This window comes from Acinonyx jubatus, chromosome A3 (genome assembly GCF_027475565.1).
Source record: "Acinonyx jubatus isolate Ajub_Pintada_27869175 chromosome A3, VMU_Ajub_asm_v1.0, whole genome shotgun sequence".
In the NCBI taxonomy this organism is placed as follows: Eukaryota; Metazoa; Chordata; class Mammalia; order Carnivora; family Felidae; genus Acinonyx; species Acinonyx jubatus.
The window spans coordinates 43,893,531-43,912,273 of record NC_069388.1 but is presented as its reverse complement, the minus strand read 5'-3'; the positions used below and the strand labels follow the sequence as shown (position 1 = coordinate 43,912,273).

The 18,743-nt window shown below is 48.3% G+C and overlaps 1 protein-coding gene across 4 annotated transcripts in view; it reads right to left on the bottom strand.

Annotated features, from left to right (window-relative positions):
- RIN2 (Ras and Rab interactor 2) overlaps positions 1-18,117 on the bottom strand; it is a 223,095-nt gene extending 204,978 nt beyond the window's left edge. For all 4 annotated transcript variants that reach the window (XM_053200295.1, XM_053200294.1, XM_053200296.1 and 1 more), the window contains exon 1: positions 17,771-18,117. The gene's annotated coding sequence lies outside the window, so the exon portion shown is untranslated. The remainder of the gene's footprint in view (positions 1-17,770) is intronic.
- Positions 18,118-18,743: the final 626 nt, after the last annotated feature.

Genomic DNA, 18,743 nt, shown 5'->3' with positions numbered 1-18,743 from the left:
ACAGAGTTTCAGTTTTAGAAGGTGAAGAGAGTTCTATGGATGGATGGTGGTGATGGTTGTAAAGCAATTTGAATGTTCTTCTTTTTTTTTTAAAGATCCTTTTTTTTTTTTTTAAGTAATGTCTACATCCAACGTGGGGCTTGAATTCACAACCCTGAGATCAAGAGTCGCATGCTCCACAGACTAAGTCAGCCAGGTGCCCCAGCAGTATGAATGTTAATGCCACTGAACCATACACTCAAAAGTGGTTAAGATGGTAAATTTTGTTATATTTTACCACTATTAAAAATAATAAAAAAAGAAAAAAAAACTTTAACCAATCTTTTATTTGAAATTCTTTGTTAATAAAAGATGAGAATATGGTAGTCCACTAGCAATAGGACTTTACAAATAGGGGCATCTGGGAGGCTCAGTCAGTTGAGCCTCTGACTCTTGATTTTGGCTCAGGTCATGATCCCAGGGTAATGGGACCGAGCCCTGCATCAGGCTCTGCACTGAGCATGGAGCCTGCTTAAGATTCTCTTCCTCTCTCCCTCTACCAGTCTCCCCCACTCCTGCACGTGCATGCGTGCCCTCTCTCTAAAATAAAATTTACAAATAAAAGATTGCAGGGGGACATTCCCTTCCTGACCTTCCCCTAACACCTCTGTCTTCTTCCCACACCCCTTTTCCTATGTCACCAATTAACTGCAAAGAAATTACTGGTAGAATTTAGGATGCAGAAAGGAAGAGACTTGAGAATGCCTGGTAAAGTCTGTAATGAAATATAAACATCACAGAAATACTTACTACTTAGTATTTCTATTTTAGAGGGAAACTGTAAAGCCAGATTTCCCAAGTATTTCTCTACAGCTGGGGCAGGAGCAGAGCTGGAGGCTTGGAGAACATGCGGAGGATGGGCTCCTGTGCACAGAGCTCCACACTCACCCAAACAATGGTGGATCACGTGATACAGTCACTGTATCTGATAGATGGCTGACTTGTCTAACAAAGTGCCACAAACTGAGTGGCTTGGAACAACAGAAATCAATTGCCTCATAGTTCCGGAGGCCAGAAGTGGAAAGCTAGATGTCTGTAGGGCCAAGCTCCCTCTGAAGGCGCCAGGGAAGGAACTGTTCCTTCTTTGCCTTTCCCAGCTTCTGGTGGCCACGGGCACTGTTTGGCCTGCAGACCTAGGATTCCAGTCTATGATCCTCACAGGGCCTTCCCCCCATCTGTTTTCAGGTCACCTTCCCTACCTGCATGTCTCTGTCCAGATTCCCCCCCCCCCTTTTTAATGTTTATTTATTTTTCAGAGACAGAGAGAGACAGAGCATGAGCAGGGGAGAGGCAGAGAGAGGAGACACAGAATCTGAAACAGGCTCTAGGCTTTGAGCTGTCAGCACAGAGCCTAATGTGGGACTCGAACCCATGAACCATGAGATCATGACCTGAGCTGAAGTCAGATGCTTAACCGACCAAGCCACCCAGGTGCCCCCAGATTACCCCTTTTTATAAGAACAGCAGTCATCGGATGAGAGACCCCCCCTCATGACTTCATCCTCTTGACTGAATCTGCACAGACCCCATTTCCAAATATGGGCACATCTGCAGTACTGGGGATTAGGACTCCCATAGGTCTTTTTGGTGGGGTGGGAGGGGGGCATCATTCAACCCGTAACAGGGTGTAAAGAGACTGATCACGTATCCGGGAATTGTGACCAAGGCACACAATCAGAATGGGCATGTTCAGCAGTAAATCGTTAAGTGCACGGCCAGAGTGCCTGACAGGAATGTCCTGTCTCCTGCTCTGTTGTGCCAGGGCATGGAGCCCTGAGCACCCTCTCAGAAGTGGGTGAATGCCAAGCATGCTCGCTGACGGCTTAAAGACATGGGCAGGCAGAGTGGGTGGTTCCTGACCATTGATTTGGAGAAGCTCTGTCCATTCAGCCTCTTCAGCTGGTTTCAGTGACCTCCTGTTGGCCCTGGGAGGTGCTGGGGCCTCTGGAGGGGTGGGTGCTAAGTGAACCACAGCTTTGCCCCCTGCTGGCCTGGGGTGTGCTAGAGGCCAGAGGACAGTATTTGGGAGATGAGTAATAGAACCTCAAAATTCCTAATGTTACCATGATTGTGATCACAGTCACTGTGAAAAATAACGTCATGGAGTGGGTAAAAATAAAATGATTTTCTGGAGGCATTTTTAATTCCTTCACATGCCACAGAGGCAGAAGACAAGGTGGGAATCACAACTCTTCTTGACTGAATATTCCTCTCCCATCTTCTGCAATCCGTGGCTCTAGATGCCTCACTTCTTCTCTAGTTGCAAAAATACTGCTTTTATCACTTGCTGCTCCAAGAAAACTACAATGTGCCCAGCCCACATTCCTATCTGACTTCCTTTGGAAACAGAAGTCAGGGCTGGTTCCGCAGAGCGCCGTGTGGTGCCCTATGGCCCTGTCCTCTCAAGGGACCCCCAGGCTCCCCTTCCTGCTTCGGTGAACTGTGCTGGGTGCTGGGCTCAGGAAGGGAGAACTGACACTGGAGTTGGCTTAGATGCATTATGGAACCTGAGTTCAGGAACTCAAGCTTTGTCTTTACCAATTCTCTGTGAAAAAACAGAGGGAACCTGTGAAGGTCTCCAAACCCTGCCTGCGTGTGAGAGGAGTTATTCCACAGACAGAACCTAGGGTTAGAACGAAGGAACCCCCAAGGTCATGGAGACTGGTGCTTGCTGTTCAGCAGAAAGCAAGGGCATGACTGTGAGTTTTACATAAAGCTAAATTTCTTCCTTTTTAATTATATTCATTATTATAGAAGATATTTTATTAGTTTATTTTTACCCACCCCGTGACATTATTTTTTACAGTCACTATGATCATAATCACCGTATCATTAGGAATTTTGTGTGCATTTGCTCACAATTCCTATGTGACCCTTTTATCTAAAAGGGGAAATCTAGACAGAGACATGTGGGTGGGGAAAGCGACCTGAAGACATGTAGGGGGAGGGCCCTGTGAGGATCAGAGACTGGAATCCTAGGTCTACAGGCCAAGCAATGCCCGAGGCCACCAGTAGCTAGGAGAGGCAAGGAAGGAACAGTTTCTTCCCTGGTGCCTTCAGAGGGAGCTTGGCCCTGCAGACACCTAGCTTTCCACTTCTGGCCTCCAGAACTATGAGGCAATTAATTTCTGTTGTTCCAAGCCACTCAGTTTGTGGCACTTTGTTAGGGCAGCCCTAGGAAACTAATACACCTTCATATTTCTGCATGGGGATACCTAGAAAGATATCATAGGGTAGCTGCTAAGAGCTTAGATGCTGGTATTTGATAGACCTGGTTTGAACTGTGGCTCTTCTACTTCATGCTTTGTGACCACAGATTAGTTACTTAACCTGTCTGTGCCTCAGTTTCTACAATATGAAGAAAAGAGGAAAAATTAGAATATTTCATGGATACCAGGGTATGATGCATGAGGTGATCACCTCACAGGCTTGTTAAGATTCTGATAGGAGGTCAGCAAGTGTCAACTGAGCACAGGGCTGCCACATGGGGGGCACTTGGTACCCTCAGCTGATGTGATTATTAACGGGGACATTGGATCCCCTGTCAGTGGAAGCTTATGACTCATGCAACATGAGCTCTGCATGGCTCCAGGGCTGGCTCTAAGGTGCATGACCCATGTAGCCACACGGGCCCTGCATTCACAAGAGCTCCACCCTTAGTTTAATGCTCTGCTGACACCACCTTGAAATTATTAATAATTTTTTTTGAGAGAGAGATAAAGAGAGAGAGAGAGAGAGAGAGAGCACGTGCATGTGAGCAGGGAAGGGGCAGAGAGAGACAGGGAGAGGGAGAGAGAATCCCAAGCAGGCTCCACACCACCAGCACAGAGCCTGATGCAGGGCTCGATCCCATGAACAGAACAGAGAGATCATGACTTGAGCTGAAACCAAGAGTCAGATGCTCAACCGACTGAGTCACCCTAGCACCCCATTATTAATTTTTAAACAAGGGGCTCCCATTTTCATTTGCACTGAGCCCACAAATTATGTAGCTGGTCCTGACTTGCTCCACCAGCCATGCACATGGGCTGAAAAATCTATCTGTCACCAGAATTTGCAAGAGCAATTTCTCTTCAGAATTTAAGGGACTCTCAGGAGTCTAGCTTCTTTACTAGCTTCAGAGCATTACTGTCCCCCAGTGCCATCCGTCAGACGTGGGTTGCATTTAAATTTTCAAATTTGTCTCAGACTTAATTTGAATACAACAGGTACTTAAAAAAAAAAAAAAAAAAAAAAAAAAAAAGCTCCCTTGAAGAATTTTTCCCGGGGTTTGGAGAAAAGGATAAAGAGGAAGGACTTTCATAGCCCATTTCCATCCCGATTCTTCGGCGTGCACCCTGGGGCCTTGCATTGTGTACCTGAGTATGAAACGTGTCCCACTGGCACTTGTGAAGGCTCCCTCAGAACAAGGCACACTTTTATTTTTAGCCCAAAGGGAAATTTTGGCCTCTTTAGCCACGCTGCCCCAGCCTTCAGGCATCTCTCTCCTTAAATGTTGCATTCAACAAATATTTATTAATAAGTATTTATATGCCAGCACTACTCCAGGTATTGGGGAGGCAACATGGAACAAAACAGACAAAATCTGAATTTCCTCATTTATATCAGGCAAAAATAAAAGCTTGATGAACAATAAGGCAGGGAATGTAGATGCAGTGGGTCAGGAGGGTGGGACTGAGGTTTGTTATTTTATAGGGGGTGGTCATGACCAGCTTCTCTCAGGACATTTCGGGGGAGACCAGAGGAAAGGAAGGGAGGGTCATGTGGGTATGTGGAAGGAGCTTTCCAAGCCAAGGAAGAGCCAGTGTGGAGGCACAGGAGGGTTTAGGCCTATTTACTAAAGCAAGGATACTGGTGTGGCTGGACCGGTGAGAGGCAGACAGGTGAGTGTGGTAAGGAGAGCCCCTGGCTCAGGGGGACTGGCAGGTTGTGAAGAAAACTGTGGATTTTACTCTGAATGAGATGGAAATTGGAGGGAAAGGAAATGTCCTGATGGCTGTGAACTTGCTAACAAAACATGGACAGGAGGCAAGAACAAAGCAAGAGATCAGTTAGGTGGACACTGCAAGACTCCAGGTGGGAGATGACAGGGACCTGGAGGTGGCAGGAGTGGGATGGTGAGAGGTGGTCAGATAGGCATCTATTTTGAAGGCAGGACTGACAGCACTGCCGATGGTCTGGATGTGGGGTGTTGGCGGGGGGTTGAGGCAGTCCAAGGTGCTGAGCATGAACACCTGGAAGAATAGTGCCATTTCCTGATGGGGACACAATGGAGAGCAGGACAAGGAGCCTGTCTGAGACATGTTCAGTTTGTGATTGCTATGAGACCACCAAGTAGAGATATCAAGAAGGCCACTGGATATGCAGCAGAGGCTGCCATTCGGGGAGACCTTCTGCACACAGCAGGTACTTAAAGCAGTGGGACTGGATGAGGTCACCTAGCACAGGTATCAGTAGGGAAGAGAAGAGGCCCAGGGACAGAGTCAGGCACTCTGATGTTTAGGGATCGAGGAAATGAGAAAAGGCTAGCAAAGGAGGCCAAGAAGGAGACCCCAATGAAATAGGAGAAGCAAGAGAAGATGTGGTCTTCATAGTCAAGTATTTGTAAGAAGGAAGGACAGGTACCTGTGTCAAATGCTGCTGGAAAATCGAAGGAGATGGGGAAGAAAAATTGATCATTGGATCTGCCAACATGGAGGTCATGGGGGACCTTGACAAGATCAGTTCAGTGGGCAATGTCTTGACAGAGTGAATGTAGGAAAGAATGCAAGGCCCTATTGTAGGGCCAAGTTGTGGAGGCAGGAGCTGGTAGTGGATGTGGGATGAAGGTAGGTTCTCCAAAGATGGGCAGAATGCTTGTGCCTGGATGGAAATCACCCAAGACAGGGGAAGGGGGAGACTTGGTGATCCAGGACAGAGAGGGGGTGATTGCTGTGTCACAGATTCTAAGTCTAAAGTTCTCTTTTGGCCAGCAAAAGAGCGGATTCAGGATTGAAAGCAAGAGATGGTTAATGTCCAGGAAAAGACAAGAGCCCCGAGTAAGGGTCCTTGCCCCATATTTATTCAGATCAGAAGGCTTACAAATGTGATGGGCATGTACAAAGAGACAAAGAAACTAGGAACATTAACTTGGGGTCATGAAGGAAAAGGGGGATTTTGAAGATATAAAACAAAATCCTGGTGCCAGGCAGATGGGTAAATGCTTGTCAATGGCAGACAGGAGGCGCCATGCCTGTTTATCTTTGCTAGCCTAGGGGATAAGACAGAGAGGGAATAACCTCAGGGTTAATAAGGCACCTTTTCTTTTGTTAACCATCTCCACTCTGGGCAGTCCATAGTCCAATTCACCAGTTTACCTAGCCTGGCCCTATCCTTCTGTGAAAACAGCTTTTCTGCTGTAGTACTAAATTGGGGGTGCTTCCCCCCTGAATATCTAATCTTGTTTATTTCACATACCTATGTATTGGGCACCTTTGCGCCTGTTCCTACTTTAGGCCTTTGCCTCTCCCTCTCTATTCTGGGGGTTCTGTACGCCCTCTCTATTTTGGGGTGCCTTTGCACCTCCCTATTCCTGGCACCTTTGTGCCTCCTTATTCTTGGGGTGCCAATCTGGTTTACCCAAACTTGGGTGTAAGCATTTTATGACTTTGCATTTCTTTATGCCTTGTTAACCCATTGGTGTAAGCCTGGGGAATTCCTAAGCTTATCCCCCACCCTGCTGGAGTAATGTCCTTGAGAATGTGAGAGAAGTTGAAATCTACTGTACAAGCAGGGGGTGGACCCCCTAGAGGAGCACAAGTGTTTTATGCTTTGTGGCAGAGGTGGGGTAGCGCATGTGGGCACAGGTACAGGTCTGGTGGCAGTTTTAAGCTGGGAGTGATGGAAGTTCTGATTAATTCTAGTTTCTCAGTGAAATAAGAAGTAAAATCATCAACTGAGAGTGAGGAGGGTGTGGGAGGTTTGAGAAGGGAGGAATCCGAGTGAAATAATAATCCAAGACATATTTTTTTCAAAACCTATTAATAGGTTGTGAAATTGATTTTGAAGGTTGCCCTTGGCACATTTTAAGTAAATGAAACAGGACAGGATCAGAGAAAAAGGGAAACATCACAGTGTTAGTTCCCCAATCTTTATTTCATTCCTGTATATATGGATGTGATTTTTTTTTACTTTTAAGTTTGTCAAAGACTGATCAGAGCAAGAGAATGGACGAGTTAATAAAAATGGAGCACCCAAATCCACATCCACCTGCCTGGTGCAGGCACAGACTAGGGAAGGTGTGGCTCAGGGTTGAGTTTAGTCATGGGAGTCACTTGAGAGAGGCAGGCAAGACAGTTATGCAAAGGAAGGGTTCTACTCCCAAACCATGGGATCCCCACTGGAAAGGAGGCAGATGTAGACATGAGGCAGAGGGACAGTGACCAGGGTGCATGGTTGGTGAATTGTAGAGCATGATAGTGGCTGAGCCAAAGCAACTCTACAAGAAAAACAAGATTTCCTAATTCCTCCTCAAGACTGAGGGCAAGGCAAATTGTGTTCCTTCACCAATGTTCATTTGCAGAGGTTTTCTGTTGAATGGCTTATCATAAAATGCTTTATCAGTCAGAGAGCACTCTCCTTGTGTCTGTGTTGGGCTTTGGTATGGTGTGTAAAAAATCTGAGGTCAAATGGTATCATATTTTGGTCACTTTTCCCAGCATTCACCAAAAGGAAATTTCTCTCAAAGGCAGTTTTGTTGAATTAAATAATACTTCACCATCCCATTGTAAGGTACTTTCAGTTCAATCAACCTTCAACAACTATTCTGCTATGTTCATCAGTTATTATTTCTATTTCTAGAATGATATTTATTTTAGAAAAGCATCATAATTCTTAAGAGCTATGAAGTCTTATGTGTTTTGGTTATGTTTTCTTTTCTTTCTCTCTTTCTCTCTCCTTTCTTTCTTTCTTTCTTTCTTTCTTTCTCTCTTTCTTTCGAGAGAGGCAGAGGGAAAGGGAGAGACAGAATCCCAAGCAGGCTCCACACCCAGAACACAGCCTAATTCAGGGCTTGATCTCACAGCCATGAGATCATAACCTAAGCCAAAACCAAGAGTCAGATGCTCAACCGACTGAGCCACTCAGGCACTCCTGAAGTCTTGGTTCTTACACCAGACCCCTTTCCTCTCTGGAAGAATTGAATATAGCTTTCCCTAAAAGCCTTTCACACCTTCACTATATAGTCTTTCATGGGATGTGTTAAGAATCCCTCCATACTGGGGCACCTGGGTGGCTCAGTCTGTTGAGTGTCCAACTTCGGCTCAGGTCATGATCTCGCGGTTTGTGAGTTCGAGTCCCGCGTCGGGCTCTGTGCAGACAGCTCAGAGCCTGGAGCCTGCTTCAGATTCTGTGTCTCCTCCTCTCTCTGCCCCTCCCATGCTCATGCTCTGTCTCTCTGTCTCTCAATAATAAACAAATGTTAAGAAAAAAAAACTTAAAAAAAAAAAAAAAGAATCCCTCCATACTAAAGACGAACTAAAAGCCACAAGTTTAAATGGATTCATGGTAAAAGAGCCACTACAATGTTACACTTTTGTGCCATTCATTTTCTTTCCTTCTTATAGCTGGTCATATTTTTCCTCTTGCAATTACAATTTTAATGGTTTCTTGATGCTTACACTAAATGAAAAATATCTTAGAGAAACTAAAAGAGGGACACCTGGGTGGCTCAGTCAGTTAAGATCTCTTGCCCCAGTTGGGCTCTGCACTGGGTATGGAGCCTGCTTGGGATTTTCTCTGTTCATCTCTCCCTACCTTCTCCACTCAAGCTCTCTCTCTCTCTCAAACTAAATAAATACACTTAAAAAAAAATAAAAAACCAAAAGAGATTGATTTCTACCTCATACCAGTCATCCAAATCAGACTTTGTCAAGGTATCTCTCTTGAGATCCTGAAACACAATGCTTAAAATCTCATCAAATTCCACATGGTCCTGCCTGTTATTCTGATTTCTCTGTCTCAACCATTATTCCAGGTGTTGTATGCTCAGAAGAGCAGATGCATAGAGTTCTTACTGGTGGGACATCACTGGTGGGATCCACATGTTAGATTGCAACCCCCTGGTAACAGCTTACTCCCTCCGTGAGGCTGCCTGTGATTGGCTAGTTTGAAACAAATCACATATCCCACCATCTTGTGCTTCCATTGGGGGGGCCCTGCACCCACCAGAAACAGGAGGAGGGGATGTTGGTGGTTATGGGGCAGAAATGATGGAGGCAAGAGGTGCATATGCTCTCAGATGCTTATATGTATTTATAGAGGAAGAATTTGACAAATGACTGGCCTGGACAGTCAGGGGTATAGACTGCCATTACGTGACATGATTAAGAAATTCTCCTTCAGATGTTCAAATGTTCTCTTGTCTCCTCGACCCATGGTTCTCGGTGTCCTCCATTCTACACCTCATCAGTCTTCAAGGAACCAAGAGCCAATGATCGATTATAGAAACAAAGAGCTAACTATGTCCAAGAAGGACATTTACACAGTTACAAGCATCCTGTGATTACCATGAATGCTTCCAATAAGGTCTGAAGGCATAAATGTCTGCGGTAAAACTGTGGGAAATAACACTGCTGGGAAACATCTGGGATGGTCTTTGGGGGGCCAGGGTGACTGCTCACAGGCATGAAGGCATAACCCTCCTGGCAGAGGGTTAGTGAGGAACTCTTGATCCTCATCCATCACAAGAAATGAAGGGGGGCTAATTCTTCCTGACCGTCTACCCTGCCGGCTTCTGTGAGGCTGAGAACAAGCATTCCCCAGACCCAGGCAGATGCTGCCAGTGGTCTGCCCATCTCCCCTCAGACTCCTCTACCATTTTCCTGGCCTAGGCCAGCACCTGTCTCTGTGGGAGGAGGGCTTCAGGCTGACAGGACCTGCTGTGCCTGCACACAGAGACAGCAGAAGTGCTGGGGGCGGCCCTTGGCCAAAAGCGGACCCACGCAGGGGGAGAACTACTCCAGTCGGCTGGCCTCTGTTCTAGCCACTCTGGTGGACCCTAGCCAGTCTCCAGAACTTTCCTGTGAAGACCTCCCCTTATTTCCTGGTAGACAAAGGAGGATGAGATTCTCCTTAAATCAGAAATAAGGCACAATCCTCCACAGAGCCTGAGCATGGCTTTGTGACAGGACTGTGCTGCTAGGGCAGTGGATGATAGGTTTCCCTCCCAGACTCTCCCCATCTCTCCAGTCTGATCTTTAGGACATGACACTGTCCTCCACAGGTCCCATACACTGATTCTCATTCTTTGCACCTGACATTCCTCTATCTGAAACCCAATGATTACTAGTCGTCCACCAAATAATCCACCTTTCAGAGCTAATCCCTTCCACTGTGAATCTTCTTCTGATGCCTGGGACAAGATAAAGTGCCCCTTCTATATGCAACCAATGGCACGCTTGAATAGAAAGAGGTCACTGTGCCCTGTCCTCACCCCTGCTCTTTGATATGACCCCACCCCTAGTTGGTACCAGAGTCCTGTGAAAATTCAGTATAAGAGAAGGGGCTGGCTCAAGCCAACATTACAATGTAGACTATCTATATCCTTTACAATACATTATGGCCTAAGGTCACCCTGTACACTGTTTAGGGAAAGACATTAGCTAAAAAATTAGGCATAATTGGGGTATGAGACAGGCCCACGGGAAAACTATGTGTAATGCCAAGTATGTGTTAAGTATGTGTCAGGACAGGAATGCAGAGAGAATGGGTAGGAGGCCCCAAGGACAGATGGCCAGGAAAAGGGAGGGACAGGTTGCTGTGGAATATGACTGCCACTTCATACATCAGACCTCACCCTACCAAGGGGTAGAAGCTTTGAGAAAAGAACCCTACATGGATATCTTCATCAACCTGGGTGGGGGGGCCTTCCTGTCTGCTCATCTCGTTGGCCCCTCCCTCTCCTCCTCCCTCCCTCCTTTTCTGAGAAGCCACTAAACTGTTGGGGGTGGAGTCTCCTTCCTTCAGGGTGTTGATCCAGAGAAGCCTCTGAAATACACCCCCACCACCCCTGTTTGATTAATAAAGAGAAGGCCTAATAAAAAAGAAAACATCTTCTTTAAAAAGACAGGGCCTCTGTCTTAGTTCCCATTCAGATCCCTAAACTGCCAGGGGGAAAAACTGCATGGGAAAATAATAAAGCACTTTAATTAGGAGTTTTTGGGTTCAAATTCAGCACAAGTCTGTCTCCGGAATCAAGCACTGACCACACTGCCCTGTCCTCAGCAGCATCTGTAAGCACACCCTGCTAAGCTGGGGGGCCCGAAGGACCAGCAATTACACAGACACACCTGCATCTGCACCAGTCAGATCTCAGATCTCAGATCTCAAAGGAACTCTGAAGTCCCTGAAGTCAGCCAGGATTCCACACCTCTCAGCAGCACAGAAACCAGACACCAGAGTGGCCTGAATATGCATAACCAAGGCCTGCGGGTTGCATTCAATTTGTAATTTACTAGAGGAAGATCAAAAATTTTCATCAAGTCTTAATGTATCAGTGTCCCGGCTTAATGCAATTCCAGACAAACCCCACAGAATGAAATTTGACTGGAAGAATTAATAGCATAACCAAAAGAATGTGGAAAAATAAAAGAAAGATGAAAGTATGGCAGATGGAGTAGGACTTTCCTGCCAAACAGTACAGATTACAGAGCTGGGGAGAGGTTGATCCATTCACCAAACAATGCTCAGTAAACTAAGAGTTAAGCGGATTCTCTTTAAATCTGTAAAATGGACACCATCAAAGTTAGAAGGAAACATAAATGGTTAGTTGTTTGAGGATGCAGAAGGGCTTCCCAGGCACAAGAACCGTTAAGGAAATCCAAAGGAAAAGTACAAGCATTTGACTTTACAAAACGCTGAAGTGTTTGTAGGACAAAAAAAAAAAAGTCATGAACCCTCAGCACTTAGACAAGAAAAGTCTGGATAGTGAGATGAGGGGTATTGTTTGGATGCCACCTCACTCTGGCGCCATGTGTCCAAGTGACAAACCCCGTGCCTTCCAAGACACAGCTGCTGGTTTCAGCCCTGCCTGCCGGTGTGGGATCTTGGCTCATTTCTGGGGACTCAAAAGTTCCTGTGCAACCTGACCCATGAAGGTGCCTTTTGCTTACCACAAAGGAGAGATATCTGTCTTGATTCATTTTTTAAAATATTTATTTATTTTTGAGAGACAGAGCATGAGCAGAGGAGGAGCAGAGAGAGAGGGAAACACAGAATCCGAAGCAGGCTCCCTCCCGGCTCTGAGTTGTCAGCACAGAGCCTGACAAGGGGCTTGAACTCATGGACCATGAGATCATGACCTGAGTTGAAGTCAGAAGCTTAAACGACTGAGCCACTCAGGTGCCCCTGTCTTGATTCATTTTTAAGAAGTATTTTTGTAATCCAAGCACAGTTAAATGCAGTTGGACATTAGCTATTTGAGAAAAAAAATAAAAACACCTCTGGTGATTTCATAATAAAGAAAAAAATGTCTTATAAAGCAAATAAAGTTTATTTAGCTTCCTATTTAAACTAGTTAAGTGTTTTGATTTTTGTATTTAGTATTCCTGACCTAGAACATGCTATCATATATGTGAAAACCAAAGTGTTTGTTTATTTCATTTACTATGTTATCCTACTCAATTAAAATAGTTAATTCATTAAAAATTGTAAAATACAGGGGCCCTGAGTGGCTCAGTCAGTTAAGCATCCAACTTCGGCTCAGGTCATGATCTCGAGGTTCATGGGATCGAGCCCCATGTCGGGCTCTGTCCTGACAACTCAGAGCCTGGAGCCTGTTTCGGATTCTGTGTCTCCCTCTCCCTCTGCTCACACCCTGCTAGTGCTCTCTCAAAAATAAATAAACATTGAAAAAAGAATATTAAAAATACTTAATGACATGGAATAGCCTGGCCCCTGACCAATCACAACAGACGCTGGCCACAAACTAGCAGGTTGAAAACTCTGGACTACCGGCTCATCAGTTCTTCCTCTTCCTTCCCTGTGTCTGGCTTCACAATCTCCATCTCTGCTCCTGGATGTGGGCTTCCTGGTTCTGCTTTGACCCCTTCCTGCTTGGCCTGTGGTCTCTCCCTGTGTAAAACAGCTTCCCTGTTTTCAGTCCCCAGCGTGCCCCAATGACACCTTGTCTGCAGCTGCTTATTGAAAATTTCTATCTTGGTAACATCCAGAACTTTTGTAGGGGCCAAGGGCAGCCCACCCTAAGATGGGCCAAGATGCCATCTTCATGGCATGAAGATTATTTTGACTTCAAAGCAATCAAACCCAGCAGATTCGAGGAAAAGCTCTTTACCTCTCCCTCAACTGCCTGTCCGTACCAGGAAGAGAGCTACTACCAGAGATGTCTCTGTACCTAAGAAACTTATCTGCATAATAGGGCAACCTCAGACCCCTAACCCTCTCCTTATCCTCATGTTGCCTGACTGTCCTTGGAATCCCACGTCCGTGTGGATTCCCCGTATGTCATTAAATTTGATTTTTTCCTGTTAATCTGGCTCACAAGAATCCCATTTATTCGATTCAAGTCCTTAGAAGGACCTTGAAGGGCAGAGGAAGTTCTTCCTCTGCAACACTTTTAAGTTCAAAATATTAAAAATTAAAAAAAAAATCACACTATTTCCCTCCCACTTTCTTCCTTGGCGGCAAATGCAGGAGTGAATACACACACACACACACACACACACACACACACACACACGCACACACCCGATAGGTCCATTTTTCTCAAAACACTAGTTTCCTTGACTTCTGTGATACGGTCCTATTCCATTCAAATCCCAGAGACTACTTCCTTTCCATGCTTTGGAAAAATCTCCGAAAAAAATCTGGAGATAAATTCCCTCAGCACTGGAGACCCAGAAATGCGAGTAGGCAGAAGTTACTGTCTGCTTGTGGCCACGCCCCCTCTGATGTCAGTATCACCTTTCCCAAGGCTCCTCCACTAGCCAGCCAGAGTCCTCTCAATCTCTGAAATTCAAACTCTGGCTTCCCCCATTGATCTCCTGTCTTAAATGCAAAAGAGGCTGAACAGCCAGGGTTACCCATCTGTGAAAAAAGCGCAGAATAGTTGGATGCTGGCAAACTCTTTCATAAAAACACCAGATTTCAAACAATGGATGCCTGTGAAGTGGCCCCTGCCATCAGCAGCCCTTTGTTCCAGATCCAGTAGCTACCTTTTCAGGAGTAAATGTAGCCCTTGACCCACTACAGAATCCACACTGTCAGCTCCCAGGGAGACAAGTGAAACCTCCGGGGTGCACCTTCTCACTCAGTGGAGGTGATCAAACAAGATGTGCGCCAGCCCAAGAACCCCTACCTTGCCATACCACATACACAGCTGCATGGGAGGCACACTCAGGGAAGGCTGGTTGACATCTGCATGAAGACATGCTCCCTAGAGCCTGTTTGCATTGTTTACTCGACTCCTTTGGTTCCCTCAAATCTGACTAAGCCCTGGAGAATGACTCCTGTTAGTCTGGCCCACAACAGCTGCAAACAAACAATTTACAAGGGGGGATTACTGTGCCTTTTTAATGTCCAGAATTTATATTTTTTGCTGTCCTAAGCACTAATGGTCCTTGGAAACTGCCCAGATGTCAGAGGTGAACTAAAAAAACATTTGGGTGAACTAAACAATCCCCAAAGCGGACTCCTTAGAACACTGGATCCTAAAGATGCTTCATGAGAGTGTTCTGTGGCCAAATGAAGTTGGCAAACAGTCCATATTATGGCATCACCCTAAAGAGACCCAGCGCACACTATAATAATAAAGACACTAAAAAGTCCTGCAGAGGAAACCCTGTTTAACATTAGCATTTGTCCTAATGCGTTCTACCACTATAACTCTTTAGTAATTTTTTCTTTAGTAAAGTTGCACCCTAAAACACAGCTTGGTTAAATTCTGCTGCAAACAGACACAGGGTGTACCTCTGAGCACAGACACCTCTAGCAACTCAGCTGTGGTTCAGGGAGATGTGTATTGAGCCTGGAGCCCTGGTCCCAGCTTTGGTGCTTTGACCTCTCCAGGCCTCTGTTTCTCACTTACCAAGTGGAATTAACAGTACTTTGGTGAAAAACACTGAGGTATTATCTGTAAAAGCATTTTGCAAAGTGCTATAAAAATAATGATTATCTGCTAAGGATATACATCTATCTACTAAGGATATACCAAGGGATACTTTTGTTCATTCTTTTCTATGTCTTGTCCCTGGTGTTGGAGGTGAGGCAGGAAGAGCTATGATCTGGCTTTTCATTTTGTTCACAGACAGTGGGCAAGTGGGGTCCACACCTGTGGTGGCCCTGACGTCTCATCAGGGAAAGGAGGAGGGAGGTCAGGGGAACCTTCCCAGCTGAAACCACCAGAACTGTGAAAGACCATTAGGAGGGCTGGACATACATTGGGGGAGGGGGGGGGGAGTGAGACATAATACCAAGATGACATAGCCTGGGGAGTATGTGAAGAATGGGTCCCATTAAGGCTGGCCTCCCAGGGCTGCATGCCCCTGCACGTAGAAATCAGTTCTCAGTCTCCTCTATGCAGAGGAAGCAGATTCAGTCCAGTAAAGAGGTTGATTCTGGAGAACCGAACTCCTCTCTTTTTTTTTTTTTTAATTTTTTTTTAACGTTTATTTATTTTTGAGACAGAGAGAGACAGAGCATGAACGGGGGAGGGTCAGAGAGAGGGAGACACGAACTCACGGACCGTGAGATAATGACCTGAGCTGAAGTCAGCCGCTTAACCGACTGAGCCACCCAGGCGCCCCCCCCCCCCCCCCCCGAACTCCTCTTTGGAGTAGGTAGTGGCCCTTGACTTTGGTGAAGGGGAGGAAAGGCCTCAAGTGAGGACAGAAGGGCTGCTGGGAAGCTCTAGTGAACAAGCACATCCCAGAGCCCCAGAGGGAGTCAAGCTCCTCCCATCCACCCCTGCAAGGGCAGCAGGTGTGGGTCATTTTAGGTCTCCTTCTCTACCTAGCTAACTTTCTCTACCTGCAGAAAGTGGCCAGACAAAAGAGGTCCTGGTTGCTTTGCTCTCATGTCCTCAGTCTCCAACTACTGAGAGCAGAGTCTGTAAACCTCATAACTCCTGTCAACCACTAGCCTTCTCTAGACCCAGATGCAAGGACCCCTCACTGTCCCAGGCCCCACCTGACCCCTGACGCCCTCTATAGAACAACCCCAGTACCCCAGCACTGGGAATGCAAGGGTTCTCTAGAGACACACTGGAAGCTGAGGCCAAAAGGAAAATGCACACTTCTCTATACACCTATCAAAATATCCCCCCATATTTGAGCTGGGTAAAAAGTTAATAAAAGCTCCACCGCAAAAAAAAAAAAAAAAAAAAGGACTATATATAAAGCCAGCATTGCCTAATCTGTTGCAGGCCACTGTCAACCCTCATAAACCTCCAGGTGGGGACCGGACAAACTGAGGGTGACTGGAAACCACTGTTCCCATTGCACAATAATGCAGGGGCCTAACAAAAGCTGTCTTTATGTTAAATGTTGGTATTTTGTTCATCGTTGATTTTTTACATTAAACTTTATTTTTTAAAACACTGCCTTAAAATATCTTAATTACGGAGTGCTGCCAGTGTTTATTTTTGCTCACTATTCACAAAGTCCTGTCGGTGGGAGAGTGCTCTGAGATTTCCTTATTGATGACAGCACGTTCCTAAGAACCCCCAATGTGCCCGAAACCCTCAGGCCTGCAACAAAGTGCGGCTCTACTGTATGCAGCCTCCTCTGCTCAATTAGGAAAACCCAAAGGATTCGAGATCTTCGAGAAGAAAGGCGCCTCTTAGGGCCCAGGGGACCGGGTCTTGCCCTGTATTTCTTGGCAACAAATCACAGGCTTTAAAGCAGAATTCTGCAAACGCTGCCGTCCCCCGACCATGCAGGGGCGCCCGATGCCGGGTGGGCGGACGCTGCTCGGGTGGAAGCCCAGGCCAAGGGTGGAGGCCGAGCCCAGAAGGGGGCGGAGAGGCCTGAGGGTGGGAAAGTGGCCCCGTCCCTTCCCGGCAGGAACCCCGGGCTCCTCCTCCTCCCGCAGCGCAGCCATCAATCAGCGCGACAGCCCAGCGCACCGGGGCCAGACTCACGGACCCTCCCACGGGGTCTTGTGCCCCCGGAGGAGGAAGCCTCGGAAGGGAGCGTCTGCCCGTGCACGGAATGCGCGTACAGACTGGAGCTGCGCTGGGCACCCGGGCTGTGCGACCCCCAGTCCCGCCCGCGCTCCCAGGCACCAGGCGCACTTGACACCCCGTAGGCGGCCCGGAAGGTAGAACTCAACAAAGGTGCCCCCCCCGCCCCCTCCTTCCGCGAGCACTCACACACACGGCACCTGGAGCCACCGCGCCCGCACCCTCCGGCTGTCCCTCACCCCACCCCCGCAGAGGTCGGCTAAGGATACACCAAGACACCAACCGGACCTGCAGTCGCCTCAGGGCCCCGGAAGGTCACCCTACGCGGGTCCCGGCGTCCCACTCCCTAGCACCTCCTCCCCCACCCGTTCCCACAACCCCTCGAGGACACTCGCTCGCTCTCTCTACCCCCAGGTCCCCTGCGGAGGGGAAGACAGTGCGAGCAGCAGCACCCAGGGCCTCGAACCCCGCACAGCTCCCGCCGGCACCCCGGAGCCTCCCCGGGTGCTGGGTGCGGACACCGGGGGTGGGGTCTCCGCGGCCACCTCCCCTTACCTCGCGCAGGCCCTCCCCGCAGGTCTCGGAGGCGGGGGCGAGCGGTGGCCCGCGGACTAGCGCGGGGCTGGGTTTCCCCACTGGGGCGGAGCGGGAGGTGGAGGAGGAAGAGGAGTAGGGGAGCGGAGGGGAGGGGCAGGCTTTGTGTCTGCCTCCGGCCCTCCCACGGCTCCGGCGCTAGCCATCCCCCTCCCCCAGTCACCCTCCGGCGCCCGAGGAACGGACGGGGCGGGGGTGAGATGAGGGGGCGAGGACGGCGCCTGCGCGACCCCGGGTCCGGCCGCCCCCTCCCCTCGTGCAGCGCACCCTCCGCCCCTCGGGACTTGCAGTCTAGGCGCCTGCGGGTGACCTGGAACCCTAGCTGCAGCCAGGCGAGCCGAGACCGAGAAAGTTGATCTAACCCGGAGCAAACTTGGTTGGATCAGCTCCCGACGCGCCTCGGCGCCCCCGCCCTGCTCCTCTGCACTCCCCGGGGAGGACCGGAGTTCTGTTCTCGGATATTCTTCTCTGTCTCCTTTCTTGCGCTCACTGCTGAGCAGTTCAACCGCGCGCACACCTCTCCCCCAAGCCAGCCCCGCCAGCCCCGCCAGCCGGCTGCAGACCCCGGGATCAGCCGCGCGTGCTGGGAAGCCCCTGTCGGGGAGGCACGCGTGGGCTCTGGCCCTTTGTCCTGTGCCCGGACGCGCTGCGGGGGCCCGGGTGTTTCGTTGCATCCCCGCTGGGAAGCGGGCGACCGGGGGCAGTTCCTACGTGTGCAGAGCTGCCCAGCCCCGCCCCGGCCCCAGGGAGCCAGAGTCGCGGGGAGGCGGGATGTGGTTTAGCTCAGCTCTAAGCCACCCTCGTAACGCCTGGGGATAGCGAAGAGGGCTGACGGGGAGCTGGGAGCGGCCCTGCCAGAAATCTGCAGTCGTCTTTTCTTGCGAGTCAGGCCCGTCCCTGGTGAGCGGCTGTGCTTTTCCACTTGCCTGCCAAG